We start from the raw sequence: 12,909 nt of genomic DNA, 5'->3' as shown, positions 1-12,909 counted from the left end.
TACCAGCGTGTGAGATGAGTGCAATTGTGCGGTAGTATTAACATTCTTTGGCATTGCCTTTCTTTGGGATTGGAATGAAAACTGACCTCTTCCAGTCCTGTGGCCACTGATGAGTTTTCCAGATTTGCTGGCATATTGAGTGCAGCACTTTCACAGCGTCATCTTTCAGGATTTGAAATAGCTCAACTGGAATTCCATCACCTCCACTAGCTTTCTTCGTAGTCATGCTTTCTAAGGCCCACTTGACATCATATTCCAGGATGTCTGGCTCTAGGTGAGTGATCACACCGTAGTGATTATCTGGATCATGAAGATCTTTTTTGTACAGTTCTTCTGTGTATTCTTGCCACTCTTCTTAATATCTTCTGCTTCTCTTAGGTCCCTACCATTTCTGTCCCTTATCAAGCCCATCTTTGCATGAAATGTTCCCTTGGTATCTCTAATTTTCTTGAAGAGGTCTGTAGTCTTTCCCATTCTAATGTTTTCCTCTATTTCTTTGCATTGATCACTGAGGAAGGCTTTCTTATCTCTCCTTGCTATTCTTTGGAACTCTGCATTCAGATGAGAATATCTTTCCTTTTCTCCTTTGCTTTTTGCTTCTCTTCTTTTCACAGCTATTTGTAAGGCCTCCTCAGACAGCCATTTTGCTTTTTTGCATTTCTTTTCCATGGGGATGGTCTTGATCCCTGTTTCCTGTACAATGTCATGAACCTCTGTCCATAGTTCATCAGGCACTCTGTCTATCAGATCTAGTCCCTTAATCTATTTTTCACTTCCACCGTATAATCATAAGGGATTTGATTTAGGTCATACATGAATGGTCTAGTGGTTTTCCCTACTTTCTTCCATTTAAGTCTGAATTTGGCAGTAAGGAGTTCATGATCTGAGCCACAGTCCGCTCCCAGTCTTGTTTTTGCTGACTTTATAGAGCTTCTCCATCTTTGGCTGCAAGGAATATAATTAATCTGATTTTGGTGTTGACTATCTGGTGATGTCCATGTGTAGAGCCTTCTCTTGTGTTGTTGGAAGAGGGTGTTTGCTATGACCAGTGTGTTCTCATGGCAAAACTCTATTATCCTTTGCCCTGCTTCATTCTGTATTACATGGCCAAATTTGCCTGTTACTCCAGGTGTTTCCTGACTTCCTACTTTTGCATTCCAGTCCCTTATAATGAAAAGGACATCTTTTTTGGGTATTAGTTCTAAAAGGTCTTGTAGGTCTTCACAGAACCGTTCAAGTTCAGCTTCTTCAGCGTTACTGTTTGGGGCATAGACTTGGATTATCGTGATATTGAATGGTTTGCCTTGGAAACGAACAGAGATCATCATTCTGTTATTTTTGAGATTGTATCCAAGTACTGCATTTCAGACTCTTTTGTTGACCATGATGGCTACTCCATTTTTTCTAAGGGATTCCTACCCACAGTAGTGGATATAATGGTCATCTGAGTTAAATTCACCCATTCCAGTCCATCTTAGTTCGCTGATTCCTAAAATGTCGACGTTCACTCTTGCCATCTCCTGTTTGACCACTTCCAATTTGCCTTGATTCATAGACCTAACATTCCAGGTTCCTATGCAATATTGCTCTCTACAGCATCGGACTTTGCTTCTATCATCAGTCACATCCATAGCTGGGTATTGTTTTTGCTTTGGCTCCATACGCTCATTCTTTCTGGAGTTATTTCTCCACTGATCTCCAGTAGCATATTGGGCACCTACCGACCTGGGGAGTTCATCTTTCAGTTTCCTATCTTTTTGACTTTTCATACTGTTCATGGGGTTCTCAAGGCAAGAATACTGAAATGGTTTGCCATGCCCTTCTCCAGTGGTCCGTCTAGTCAAGGCTATGGTTTTTCTAGTGGTCATGTATGGATGTGAGAGTTGGACGGTGAAGAAAGCTGAGTGCCAAAGAATTGATGCTTTTGAACTATGGTGTTGGAGAAAACTCTTGAGAATCCCTTGGACTGCAAGGAGATCCAACCAGTCCACCCTAAATGAGATCAGTCCTGGGTGTTCTTTGGAAGGGCTGATGTTGAAACTGATACTCCAGTACTTTGGCCACCTCATGCCAAGTGTTGACTCATTGGAAAAGACCCTAATGCTGGGAAGAATTGAGGGCAGGAGGAGAAGGGGATGACAGAGGTTGAGATGGTTGGATGGCATCACCAACTAGATGGACATGGGTTTGGGTAAACTCCGGGAGTTGGCGATGAACAGTGAGGACTGGCTTGCTGCAATTCATGGGGTTGCAAAGAATCGGACATGACTGAGCGACTGAACTGAACTGAACGACGACCCTATGTACAAGACATCAAAAGAGATACAGATATAAATAACAGACTTTTGGACTCTGTGGGAGAAGGGGAGGGTGTGATGATTTGAGAGAATAACGTTGAAACATGTATATTCCCATATGTGAAATAGATGACCAGTCCAAGTTTGATGTATGAAACACGGCACTCAAAGCCAGTGTACTGGGACAACCCAGAGGAATGGTATGGGGAGGGAGGTGGAAGCGAGGTTTTGGACAGGGGTACACATATACACCCATGGCTGATTTATGTCAATGTATGGCAAAAACCACCACAGTATTGTAAAGTAATTAACCTCCAATTAAAATAAACAAATTAATTTTAAAAAAGAAAAGAAAAACAGAAGAGCTTCTTTAAAAAGAACTTGGCAGCTTTTTAAAAAGTAAGTATATACTTATCATATGACCAAGCAGTCACCATCTTAGATATTTACCCCCCAAAAATGAAAACACACATCCACAAAAATACTTGTGTTTAGAATTTCCTAGCAGCTTTGTTCAGAATATCCAAAACTTTAAAATTTTAATTGTTTAAAACTTCAAACAGTTTTACCGTATAGATGGATGAATGTGGATGAATCAAGGATATTATGCAAAGTAACAAAAGCTGGTCACAGAAGAAGAAACATTGCATGTATTCACTTATATGAGAAATCAAAACTAGTCAAATAGTAGAAGCAGAATGGAACGGTAGTTTCCAGGGGCTGAGGGATGATGGGAATATGGAGTTGAATATGATTGGGTGAAAATTTTCAGTTATACAAGATGAATAAGGTCTAGAGAAATGCTATATAACATCATGTCTATAGTTAATCAATATTGTACACTAAAATTTTTGTTAAGAGGTTAGATTTCAATATTATTGTTGAGCTATAACAATAATGCTGGAAACAACTCAACAACTCTTTACTGGTAAAGGCGTAAAAAACTATAATGCATTTCAGTTCAGTTCAGTCGCTCAGTCGTGTCCAACTGTTTGCGACCCCATGACTCGCAGCATGCCAGGCCTCCCTGTCCGTCACCAGCTCCTGGACTCCACCCAAACTCATGTCCATCGAGTCGGTGATGCCATCCAACCATCTCATCCTCTGTTGTGCCCTTCTCCTCCTGCCCCCAATCCTTTCCAGCATCAGGGTCTTTTCCAGTGAGTCAACTCTTCGCATGAGGTGGCCAAAGTACTGGAGTTTCAGTTCCAACATCAGTCCTTCAATGAACACCCAGGACTGATCTCCTTTAGGATGGACTGGTTGGATCTCCTTGCAGTCCAAGGGATTCTCAAGAGTCTTTTCCAACACTACAGTTCAAAAGCATCAATTCTTTGGCACTCAGCTTTCTTCACCGTCCAACTCTCACATCCATACATGACTACTGGAAAAATCATAGCCTTGACTAGACGGACCTTTGTTGGCAAAGTAATGTCTCTGCTTCTTAATATGCTATCTAGGTTGGTCACAACTTTCCTTCCAAGGAGTAAGGGTCTTTTAATTTCATGGTTGTTATCACCATCTGCAGTGATTTTGGAGCCCAGAAAAATAAAGTCTGACACTGTTTCCACTGTTTCCCCATCTATCTGCCATGAAGTGATGAGACCAGATGCCATGATCTTAGTTTTCTAAATGTTGAGCTTTAAGCCAACTTGTTCACTCTCCTCTCTCACTTTCATCAAGAGGCTTTTAAGTTCCTCTTCACTTTCTGCCATAAGGGTGGTGTCATCTGCATATGTGAGGTTATTGATATTTCTCCCAGCAATCTTGATTCCAGCTTGTGCTTCTTCCAGCCCAGCGTTTCTCGTGATGTATTCGGCATATAAGTTAAATAAGTAGGGTGACATATAATGCATTTACCAGCAATAAAAAGAACAAACTGGTGAGACACAATAAAATGTGAACGAATCTCAAAAGCATTTTTCTAAATGGAAGAAGCCAGACACAGAAGACAAGATACTACATAATTCAATTATATGAAATTCTTTAGAAGTACAGAACTATTGTGACAGAAAGTATACGATTTGTGTCAGAGGTAGGGGTCAAGGAAGAATGACTACAGTGGGGATGTGGAACATTTTTGGTTGATGGAAATGTTCAATATCACAATTATCGTAAGAATTACATGATTGTGCAACCTTGTTAAAACTTTTCAGATGAACCTCAGTTAAACTTACCTACAAATATATCACAGAAATAATTTAAATATTTTTGAAATTATGGGTAAATTTTTTATTTATTCAATAAACATAAATATATATCTTGCTGTTTACCAAAATCATAATAGAGTTAAAACTGGGACATGGTACCCCAGTGAAGATCGCTTTTCCCAGCCTTTCTTCCCACTAGGTATAGTCAAGTGATTAAGCTCTATCAGTAGCATGTGAACGGAAAGGCTATTTGCAATATGTTTGACTAACAGAAAATCGCTGACCCTTGGCTTTCACTCTTTGTCCCCTACTCTCTAGAGTGGGACTGGCAGGATGACCTTGGAAGTCATGTATATATAATAGCATAGTTACCAACAGCCTCTGTGACACAGGGCTTCCCTAGTGGCTTAGTCCGTGAAGAATCCACCTGTCAGTGACGGAGACTCGAATTCGATCCCTCCGTCAGGAACATCCCTTGAAAAAGGGAATGGCTACCATCTTCAGTATTCTTACAAGGAGAATTCTGTGGACAGAGGAGCCTGGCAGGCTATAGTACATGGGGTCGCAAAGAGTTGGACATGACTGAGTGACTAACGCTTTAACTACACTTTTCACTTCTGTGACGTAGAGCTACTAAATCACTAGGATGGCTTACTTTAGAGTGTTCTTGAATGAGAAATTTCTTCCTTGTCCTTTAAGCCAATGATTATGGGGGTTTTGTTTGTCATTTAGTAGCCTTTCCTACGATAACTAAAGCACTTTCCTTAACTAAAACCGCTTTTTCCTTTGAGAGGGAATAACTTTTTATTTTGTATTGGGATTTAGCCAATTAACAATGTTATAATAGTTTTAGGTGACCAACTAAGGAACTCAGCTGTGTACATGCATCCATTCTCCCCCAAACTCCTCTCCATTCCAGGCTACCACATAACATTGAGCAGAGTTTTATGTGCTATACAGTATGTCTTTTTCAGTTATCCAATTTAAATATAGCACTGTATACATATCCATCCCAAACTATGTAACTATCCCTTCCACCCATTCATCCCCCTGGCAACCATAAGTTCATTCTCTAAGTCTGTGAGTTTGTTTCTGTTTTGTAATTAAGTTCATTTGTATCATTCCTTTTTAGATTCCACATATAAGGGATGTCATATGATATTTCTCCTTCTCTGTCTGAGTTACTTCACTTAGTATGACACTCTCTAGGTCCATCCATTTTGCTGCAAATGGCATTATTTTATTCTTTTTAATGGCTAAATAATATGCCATTGCATATATGTACCACATCTTCTGTGTACATTCCTCTATTGATGGACATTTAGGTTTCTTCCATTTCTTGGCTATTGTAAAAAGTGCTGCGGTGAACACTGGGGTGCATGTATCCTTTCAAATCATGTTTTTCTCTGGATACATGTCCAGTGGTGGAATTGAAGTGTCATATGGTAGCTCTGTTTTTCATTATTTGAGGAACCTCCATACTGTTCTCCACAGTGGCTGTACCAATTTACATTTGCACCAACAGTGTAGAAGCATTCCCTTCTCTCCACTCCCTCTCTAGTATTTATTTTTTTGTAGATTTTTTGATGATAGCCATTCTGGCTGGTGTGAGGTGGTGTCTCATTGTAGTTTTGATTTGCATTTCTCTGATAATTAGCAATGTTAAACATCTTTTCATATGTCTCTTGGCCATCTGTATGTCTTCTTTGGAGAAATGTCTATGTACGTCTTCAACCCACTTTTTGACTTGGTTATTTGTTTTGATGCTGTTAAGCATCATGAGCTGTTTGTAAATTTTGGAGACTAATACGTTGTTGGGCATACCATTTGCAAAACCTATTTTCTCCCAATCTGTGGGGTATTTTTTGTTTATTGTTTCCTTTGCTGTGCAAAAGCTTTTGAGTTTAAATAGATCCTATTTGGTTTTTTTTTTTATTTCTATTATTCTTGGAGATGAATCAAAAAAGATATTGCTCTGATTTATGTCAGATATTATTCTGCGTATATTTTCCTCTAGGAGTTTTAGAGTGTCCAGTCTCACACTTAGATCTTTAATCCATTTTGAGTTTGTTTTTGTGTATGGTGTTAAGGAATGATCTAATTTCATTTTTTCACATGTAGCTCTCCAATTTTCCCAATACCATTTGTTGAAGAAACTGTCTTTCTAACATTCTGAAGTCTTGCCTCCTTTGTCATAGATCAATTGACCATAGATGTGTGGGTTTATTTCTGGGTATTCTATCCTGTTCCATTGATCTACATTTCTATTTTTGTGCCAGTACCATACTGTTTTGAGAGTGTTCTTAAGATATATTGTTAAGTAAATACAGCAGTTTATAGAACAATGTATATTGTACCCTACCATCTGTTTAAAACTGCTGTTAATATTTGGGGGCAAATTGAATGACTCGGAGATAGGGACAGAAGAAAGAATTTTATTATATGCCATTGTGGAATGGCATTCATGGAAAACACTTGGATTTTGAATTTTGCACCATGTGAATACGCTGAATATGCAGTTGGTTAAAAATAGAGGTTGGGACTTCCATGGATTTCCAGTGGTTAAGACTCTGTGCTTCTGGTGCAGGGGGCATGGATTCCCTGCTCAGTGAACTAAGATCCCATATTGCACCGTGGTGTGGCCAGATAAACAAATAAAAATAAATAATAGAGGTTTAATTAGGAAATAATAAAATATAACAAATAATCTTGATCCACTATTTCTATCATATTCAGTCACAATTCTGTAGAGTTGTAAAAACACATTAAGAGATACCAGAGTCAGAGAAGAATTATAGAACAAACATTTATTACTTTACAGAATGTTTTTAATAGAGGAAGCCTAGCTGAAACATAGTAGCTGTACTTTTTTTTTAATCTTGTAGTCCATTTTACTCTTATATTTAAAGAAGAGATATAGGTCCTCCAGTCATGAAATTGATTTTATATACATTTACTTAAATTAAAATTTGGATCAATTAAAGAAAAGTTATCAGTAAATAACGAGTTATTCAGGCATAACGCCAAAAATTACAAAATCCTTATTTGTGAAAAACTTTACTTCCTTGATGAGGGTGTTCTAAACCACTTTATTTCTCTTTTCTGTGAATTAGTAAACTCACTGCTTACAGTTCCTCTTTATTTATTTAATTCTATGTTGCCTTTGACAGTCACTATGGTATTTTATTTATTCATTTAATAAGTATGTATTAAGGAACTATTAGATACTGTGTAGGAACTGATGCACAGTGATAAACATATGGTTCACACTGTTGAAAAATAAAATTTCAGAGAGTGACTTTATGGTATACCATATACCTAAAGGGAACTCAGTTCAGTTCAGTTCAGTCACTTAGTCGTGTCGGACTCTTTGCGATCCCATGAATCGCAGCACGCCAGGACTCTCTGTCCATCACCAACTCCCGGAGTCTACCCAAACCCATGTCCATTGAGTCAGTGATGCCATCCAACCATCTCATCCTCTGTCGTCCCCTTCTCCTCCCACTCCCAATACTTCCCAGCATTAGGGTCTTTTCCAGTGAGTCAACTCTTCACATGAGGTGGCCAAAGTATTGAAGTTTCAGCTTCAACATCAGTCCTTCCAATGAACACTCAGGATTGATCTCCTTTAGGATGGATTGATTGGATTTCCTTGCAGTGCAAGGGACTCTCAAGAGTCTTCTCCAATACCACAGTTCAAAAGCATTAATTCTGCGGCGCTTAGCTTTCTTCACCGTCCAACTCTCACATCCATACATGACCACTGGAAAAACCATAGCCTTGACTAGACAGACTTTTGTTGGCAAAGTAATGTCTCTGTTTTTAAATATGCTATCTAGGTTGGCCATCTCATTAATAAAAAAATACTAAAAAAACATGGCATACACAAATTTTACCACTCTGCTCACCATAATCTGATTCTAGCATCCATGAAACAGAGTCAATCTGCCCATAAGCACCCATCACTGCACAAATAAAAACTCCAGGAATATGCATTCTAGCTGAAAATACAGACAATAAACCACAGCCAAAGAATACTCTGTATCACTTTATATTTAAAAAAAAAAAGAATTTCAGGATAACAGAAATCAAGAATGTGAGTAGAGGAAATGGGGCAGGTTGAATTTTAAATTGAACGATCTAATTCACCTAGTATCTTAAAGTAGTGTATCAACTCAAATTCATGGCTCTCATTTTTATCAACTAAATTATGTCTACCCATCTTTTTTTTTTTTTCAACTATGTGCTTAATGATGCAAATGATCCTGGAATGTGAAGTCAAGTGGGCCTTAGAAAGCATCACTACGAACAAAGCTAGTGGAGGTGATGGAATTACAGTTGAGCTATTTCAAATCCTGAAAGATGATTCTGTGAAAGTGTTGCACTCGATATGCCAGCAAATCTGGAAAACTCATCAGTGGCCACAGGACTGGAAAAGGTCAGTTTTCATTCCAATCCCAAAGAAAGGCAATGCCAAAGAATGTTAATACTACCGCACAATTGCACTCATCTCACACGCTAGTAAAGTAATGCTCAAAATTCTCCAAGCCAGGCTTCAGCAATACGTGAACCATGAACTTCCAGATGTTCAAGCTGGTTTTAGAAAAGGCAGAGGAACCAGAGATCAAATTGCCAACATCTGATGGATCATCGAAAAAGCAAGAGAGTTCCAGGAAAACATATATTTCTTCTTTATTGACTATGCCAAAGCCTTTGACTGTGTGGATCACAATAAACTGTGGAAAATTCTGAAAGAGATGGGAATACCAGACCATCTGACCTGTCTCTTGAGAAATCTGTATTCAGGTCAGGAAGAAACAGTTAGAACTGGACATGGAACAACAGACTGGTTCCAAATAGGAAAAGGAGTACGTCAAGGCTGTATATTGTCACCATGCTTATTTAACTTATATGCAGGGTACATCATGAGAAATGCTGGGCTGGAAGAAGCACTAGCTGGAATCAAGATTGCCGGGAGAAATATCAATAACCTCAGATATGCAAATGACACCATCCTTATGGCAAAAAGTGCAGAAGAAATAAAGAGCTTCTTGATGAAAGTGAAAGAGGAGAGTGAAAAAGTTGGCTTAAAGCTCAGCATTCAGAAAACTAAGATCATGGCATCTGGTTCCATCACTTCATGGAAAATAGATGGGGAAACAATGGAAACAGTGTCAGACTTTATTTTTTTGGGTTCCAAAATCACTGCTGATGGTTATTGCAGCCATGAAATTAAAAGACGCTTACTCCTTGGAAGGAAGGTTATGACCAACCTAGACAGCGTATTGAAAAGCAGAGACATTACTTTGCCAACAAAGGTCCGTCTAGTCAAGGCTATGGTTTTTCCAGTAGTCATGTACGGACGTGAGAGTTGGATGGTGAAGAAACCTGAGCACCGAAGAATTGATGCTTTTGAACTGTGGTGTTGGAGAGGACTCTTGAGAGTCCCTTGGACTGCAAGGAGATCCAACCAGTCCATCCTAAAGGAGATCAGTCCTGGGTGTTCATTGGAAGGACTGATGTTGAAGCTGAAACTCCAATACTTTGGCCACCTCATGCAAAGAGTTGACTCACTGGAAAAGGTCCTAATGCTGGGAAGGATTAGGGGCAGGAGGAGAAGGGGACGACAGAGGATGAGATGGTTGGATGGCATCACTGACTCAAAGGACATGGGTTTGGGTAAACTCTGGGAGTTGGTGATGGATAGGGAGGCCTGGCATGCTGCGATTCATGGGGTCGCAAAGAGTCGGACACGACTGAGCAACTGAACTGAACTGATGCAAATGATGAAGAAATTTACTGAGTCTGGGGAGAGATTTCCAGATTTTGCACTCATCTCACACGCTAGCAAAGTAATGTTCAAAATTCTCCAAGCCAGGCTTCATTAGTATGTGAGCCATGAACTTCCAGATGTTCAAGCTGGATTTAGAAAAGGCAGAGGAACCAAAGATCAAATTGCCAACACCCACTGGATCATCGAAAAAGCAAGAGAATTCCAGAAAAACATCTACTTCTGCTTTATTCACTACGCCAAAGCCTTTGACTGTGTGGATCACAGCAAACTGTGGAAAATTCTTAAAGAGATGGGAAAACTAGACCATCTGACCTGCCTCCTGAGAAATCTGTATACAGGTCAAGAAGCAGCAGTTAGAAATAGACATGGAAAAACAAACTGGTTCCAAATTGGGAAAGGAGTACATCAAGGCTGTATATTGTCACCCTGCTTATTTAACTTATATCCAGAGTACCTCATGAGAAATGCCGGGCTGGAAGAAGCACAAGCTGGAATCAAGATTGCCGGGAGAAAAAACAATAACCTCAGATGCACAGAAGACACCATCCTTATGGCAGAAAGTGAAGAGAAATTAAAGAGCCTCTTGATGAAAGTGAAGAGGAGAGTGAAAAATTTGTCAAAACTCAACATTCAGAAAATTAAGATCATGGCATCTGGTTCCATCACTTCATGGCAAATAGATAGGAAAACAGTGGAAACAGTTAGAGAGTTTATTTTGGGGGGCTCCAAAATCTCTGCAGTTGGTGACTGCAGCCATGAAATTAAAAATGCTTACTCCTTGGAAGAAAAGTTATGACCAAGCTAGACAGCATATTAAAAAGCAGAGACATTACTTTACTATCAAAGGTCCGTTTAGCCTAAGCTATGGTTTTTCCAGTAGTCATGTACGGATATGAAAGTTGGACTATAAAGAAAGCTGAGCACTGAAGAAATGATGCTTTTGAACTGTGGTGTTGGAGAAGACTCTTGAGAGTCCCTTGGACAGTGAGGAGATGAAACCAGTCAATCCTAAAGGAAATCAACCCTAAATATTCATTGGAAGCTCTGATGTTGTAGCTGAAACTCCAATACTTAGGCCACCTGATGTGAAGAACTGATATAAGCAAAATATTTTGGAAAAGACGCTGATGCTGGGAAAGACTATAGGCAGGAGGAGAAGATGACGACAGAGGATGAGATGGTTGAATGGCATCCATGAAACGATGGACACGAGTTTGAGTAGGCTCCCAGAGTTGGTGATGGACAGAGGAGCCTGGAGTGCTGCAGTCCATGGGGTCACAAAGAGTCGGACATGACTCAGCGACTGAACTAAACTATCTTAAGTATAAGAATGAGCTCATTGAAAAGTCACTGCTCTTTGAAGCAATTATTGAAAGTTGATTACCATAAAACAGTGCTTATATATATGTGTGTGTGTGTGTGTGTGTGTGTGTGTGTGTGTACTTCCAACCTACTAATAAGAAATGTAAAAGAAATCTTTTAACTACAAATAGGCGATCCCTAGAAGACCTTGCCTAAGGCCACTGCCTCACATGATGTAGGACACATTGGGCTGATTTCCCATATTTTAACTCATTTTCTACAGACATTGTTAAGTGTTGGATTAACAGCGCCATGAGATTTTTGTAACCTGTTTTTCACATGCTTATTTAAGTGATTAAATAAGTGATCAAATAATCACTTATTAAATAATCAAAGTGATTAAATAATCCACATTTCCTCTCCCTCCTTTCTTTTACCTCTGATCCATCCTTTCTATTATTTTTCCTTTTCTCTTTTCTTTGTTCTCTAAATCAGAGGAATTATTTTTCCCCCATCTAATTAATTGGGATGTTGCAGTGATGTTAACCCTGAATATTCATTGGAAGGACTGATGTTGAAGCTGAAACTCCAATACTTTGGCCATCTGATGCAAAGAGCTGACTCATTTGAAAAGACCCTGATGCTGGGAAAGATTTAGGGCAGGAGGAGAAGGGGACAACAGAGGATGAGATGGTTGGATGGCATCACCGACTCAACGGACATGAGTTTGGGTAAACTCCAGGAGTTGATGATGGACAGGGAGGCCTAGTGTGCTGCGGTTCATGGGATCACAAAGAGTCAAACACGACTGAGTGACTGAACTGAACTGAATTGAGTGATGTGAAATAATATTTTGCTTATATCAGAATAAAAAGCTTAAAATCCAAGTTAGTTCAAATTCATTACTTGCCTGGCAATATCCCTTTAAAATATATTTTAAGTACTAAAGATGTATGCTTTTCTAGAACTATATATTCAAATCCAGATACCTTTTAGTAGCCTCACTGTTCTCTCTAAAATCAAGACTATAATAACACTATGATTACATATCCTTAAATAGCACGTTACAGGCAAATGGACAGCATAGTCTTCATCACCAGTAGATAGTACTATGGCACTGACCCTTTTCCATTGTATGTTGATTGACAGCACTGTGCTCTTCCATGGCTGTTTGGGATAGTCATGTGGAAAATCATTACAAATGGTGCATATTTAATTGAAGGAATATGAAAATTCCTCTTTTAGGTTAGTTTGGAAGAAACCTGAATCCATTCTGAAACCAACCAGCAGTCAGTACTAAAATAGCATGTAAGTCTACTGTGGAAATATTTTGAACAACTACATGAAAACAAAACAAACTAAAAGA

The sequence above is a fragment of the Giraffa tippelskirchi genome, chromosome 2 (assembly GCF_054371585.1).
Source record: "Giraffa tippelskirchi isolate mGirTip1 chromosome 2, T2T-mGirTip1v1.2.pri, whole genome shotgun sequence".
NCBI lineage: Eukaryota > Metazoa > Chordata > Mammalia > Artiodactyla > Giraffidae > Giraffa > Giraffa tippelskirchi.
The sequence above is the reverse complement of the archived record's forward strand: the minus strand, read 5'-3'. Positions refer to the sequence as shown.